Source organism: Pteropus vampyrus, unplaced genomic scaffold (assembly GCF_000151845.1).
Source record: "Pteropus vampyrus isolate Shadow unplaced genomic scaffold, Pvam_2.0 Scaffold360, whole genome shotgun sequence".
Classification (NCBI taxonomy): domain Eukaryota; kingdom Metazoa; phylum Chordata; class Mammalia; order Chiroptera; family Pteropodidae; genus Pteropus; species Pteropus vampyrus.
In genome coordinates, this window is record NW_011889141.1 from 631,611 (window position 1) to 635,584 (window position 3,974).

The 3,974-nt window shown below is 36.7% G+C and overlaps 1 pseudogene; it reads left to right on the plus strand.

Annotated features, from left to right (window-relative positions):
• Positions 1 to 119, plus strand: LOC111731306 (annotated as a pseudogene).
• The last annotated feature ends 3,855 nt before the right edge of the window (positions 120 to 3,974 follow it).

Below are 3,974 nucleotides of genomic sequence, written 5' to 3' on the forward strand. Positions count from 1 at the left end.
GTCTATGGCCATGCCACCCTGAACACACCTGATCTCATCTGATCTCGGAAGCTAAGTAGGGTCAGGCCTAGTTAGTAGTGGGATGGGAGACCACCTAAGAAGACCAGGTGCTGTAGGTTTTAAAACAAAACGAAGCTACTAAAGGGTTAGACAACATGATAAACACTGTTCATGTATTATCTCATTCAATCTCCACAACTCCTCTATGAGAGAGAAATAATATTATCATCCCCATTTTACAGATAAAGTAACCAAGACTTAGAAAGTTTAATTAAATTACCCAAGAGTACAAAACCAGGCAGTGGCTGAGCCAAGGTTTGAATCTAAATCTGCATGAATTCAGACCTGCTCTTTTAACTATTCTTATGTATATTGCCTCCCTCTTTCATGTTTTGAAAACTGCTATCAGCCTAACTTTATCTTTTGAATAAACAAAAAATAAACTAATAATAATAATAATGCATGTACACGATTATCCCAGGAAAATGTATAACATATGTTGGGGCTTTCGAAATATTAAAATTACCTTGAAAACTCCATTCATAATCTTGAGATATGGGGATCTGAGATGATAACCACTAGATGCTCTCTAAAATCCCTTCTAGTTCTATGATTTAATGAATGATCTTAAAAAAAAAAAAAAAAGAAGCTCTAGATGGTCCTTCATTTCTCCAAGAGACACTAAAAACTCTATCTTTTGAGATGTTTTACATGAAATTAGATGAAATCAATGAAGCATTAGAATTCATTAATTTCAATTCTAGCTTCCATTTCTGGTTTTTGTTCAGGTTTTGAACGTAATTCTTTCTTTTGTTTACTTTTTTTTTTTAATGCCCAAGGACTTTGATTATTCCTTTTACCAGTTTCATTCAATGAGTGAAAACAGGCAATGTTATACTCAAATATATAAAATGACTCACCCTTTGAATGCTAGAGACTTTACATGTGTATAGAACTTTGCCATATACAAAGTTCTTCCAAGAATATTATCATTTTTATCCTTTTAACAGAATCCCTATGAAACTGAATACTCTGTCTGCTCACCCCTCTAGCTAGGCAGAGTGTAAGCCTCCTCCCTTGGGGATGGTGTTGTAAGGGGCTCTCATTGTGCCCTTGCTTGCTGGCTCCCTTTTTATTTCAAGAGTGAGAAGTGTAACTTCCTCTCAGCCAGGTCCATTCACTTAAATATGTGTGAATATTTTCTATATGGGTTCAGATATGGATTTCGGTAGTGATAAAGGCACATGAAATTATAATTTTTATGTAATGTGGCAACGTCTTGCTTTTGTAAGTATTATATGCGGTTGCTACGATTGTCAGAATTGATATAAGTAACGAAATTACTATCGAGGAGGCAAACAGGTTTGTCATGAGTGTTACACTCAGTGTCCAGTGTGGCATTTTGGAAAGTGGTTTCTCTCATAGTTCGGTTCTCAAAGTCTTTAGTTTGGTGTTTGGGATCATTTCCACCCATATGTGGCTCAGGGGTGAGCCCAGGAGTTCAAAAACAACTTTACTGGGTCATTTTCCTGAGCTCCTCCCTCTCCTAAATCTCCCACATACTTCTCCTCCTTGGCCAGAAGGCTGAGGCTTTATTTACCCGACTCTGAAGCACGTTTTCCTGACTGCACCCATGTCTAAGCCCAGGTAGCAGAAAGACAGGAGAGAAAAAAATCAACAGGGGTTCATCCTGCCTTCTAAGGACAATAGGTCCTCTGACTGGAGCAGAAGGGGCCCTCCCGCAGTTTTAGGTGGCCATTGTGACCAACAGGAGATCCCTTTCTCACTCTTCAAGTCTGAACTAGATGGTTCCTCTTGAAGCCCCATCTACAGATGACAGTGCCCCACTTATGGGTGTCAGGCTGCCTTGAGTCTAGGACAGGGGATACTAGAGACAGAATAAAAAGGAGTAAACCAACCACCAACAGTACTTCTAATTCTGGTCTTTCTCCCCAAACTGTTTCTATTTACTTTTCAGAAGCCTTGAATGGCTGCTCCTTGCTTTCTGTCCAAGTTTTATAGCTACATTCAGCGGGAGGAACAGAGTGATGATGCTTACTTCATTTGATCCAGAACCAGAACCAATCTAGATATTCTACTGTTAATGAACTAAAAGCTATCTCCCTATAATTTCTTTCATTTTAATTTATTTTTTTTATGGTGACATTGCTTAACAAAATCCAATAAGTTTCAGCTGTACATTTAATATATATATATTAACACTGTGCGTTCACCTCCCATAGTTAGATTTTTTTCTTGTCACCACATAGTTGACCCCCTTTACCCTGTCTATCTCCACCCTCTTTCCTCCCCCCTACCCTCTGGTTCTCTATAATTTCTTATATTGGTTTTTGTTTTACATCCTTGGATCTCAAAAAATCTTATTTTTCTTCCTCGTGAAAGTCCCTATGTGCTTTCGAGTTTCCTGTTCTCAAGGCTAAAATTAAAAGTGTAAAAGTTTTACAGAGCTTAGATTTCTCAGAAAGTCTAAGCACAGATTGACTTGGTGGATAATAAGCCTGTAGATTATCCAGCTTCAGTCACGTTTTTCATCTCCATTTGAAGTGGAAAAGTAGGCATTGCATAGTTCCTTTCCTACCATGAGGTATATTAGGATTGGAAGAATTCCTATAGTTGGAGGTAATCTTAGTCACCCTCTCAAATCTGCTCCTTCTGTTTGTTTAGAGATAAACCCCATGATCATGCACTGTCCTCTCAGTCCTACTCATAAATTCTACAACAACTCTAGTAAAGATACTTTGCATTTTTCATGGCTTTTGGCAATTCTATATTGACCTGATATTGACTTTTATCTCAACTGGAAGCTTCAACGGATCTGGCTCCAGGTAGTCCAAATCTTAACCCTAATTTGTCCAAATTGCCTAAAAATGCATTTACTAACTGGTTTTTTAAGTGGTTCTAATTCTTACTGTAATTTGACATATTAATCTTTGGCTCTCCTATGGAGTCTACACCCAGTCTCCCTAGATTTTCCTATTGCCTCTAATGCTCTCATTCATTGATGCCATTTCCCCATGAAGTTTACTTCTTTTAAAATCTCTCCTCTCACCAAGAGTAGTCCCCAATCTTTTGCTGTTTCAAATTTCTGATCCTGTCGGGGGCAGTTCCTCTAGGTTCCTGTTTATTGTCTTCTCAATTCAAATGCAAACTTAAATGCTAATACATCGTCTGGCACAAAGAAAACATTCAAAACAAATATTCATTGAACAAATATCTACTGTGAGTTCCAAGAAGGATCAAGGCTTTCCAGTCTAAAGTAGCTCTTCCCATATTTGCTGATCTTTGATCTAGATTGATTTAAGTTAACTCTACAAATATCTATCAAGTAACCGTGAGTGTAGAATTTTTTTTTTAAAAAAATCACCATTATGTATGCCCTTGATCAGATATATAGTATAATAATTTTCAAGTACATGATTACCTACAAGATAGAATGCCATAAGAATGGTTTATATAAAGAACCGTAAGTTTAAAGAAGAGCCTGTTCCTAATTATGCTATTAGAAGAGATTTTACAGAGAAAATACCTCTTTTAGTAAGCATTTTATGATAGGTTGGAGTTTGACAGGAAGAGACCATAGGGTATATTCTAGGAGGATAAAATAAGATGAGCAAAGACCAAAAGGTGGGAAAGTATTGAACTTATTTAGGAAATGGCTTGATAAAAAGAGTAAAACTGGCTGGGATTCCACAGGGAAATTAAATGAAACTTAAGCCAGAAAAGAATTTATAGAGTGTGTCTTAAATGGCAATTAGGGATTTTGATTTTAAACAATAGAATAACAGTGAACCCCAGGGCAGAAAAATACATGAAAAATTAATTTTCAACATATAATGAATCGGAATATGAAGTTTTTATAATTGGATAATTATAGATACAATTTTTTGAGGACCTACCATATAATAAATATTGCGCTGAATACAGTAAGTAGGCATTAGCTGGGTTTGTTTGTT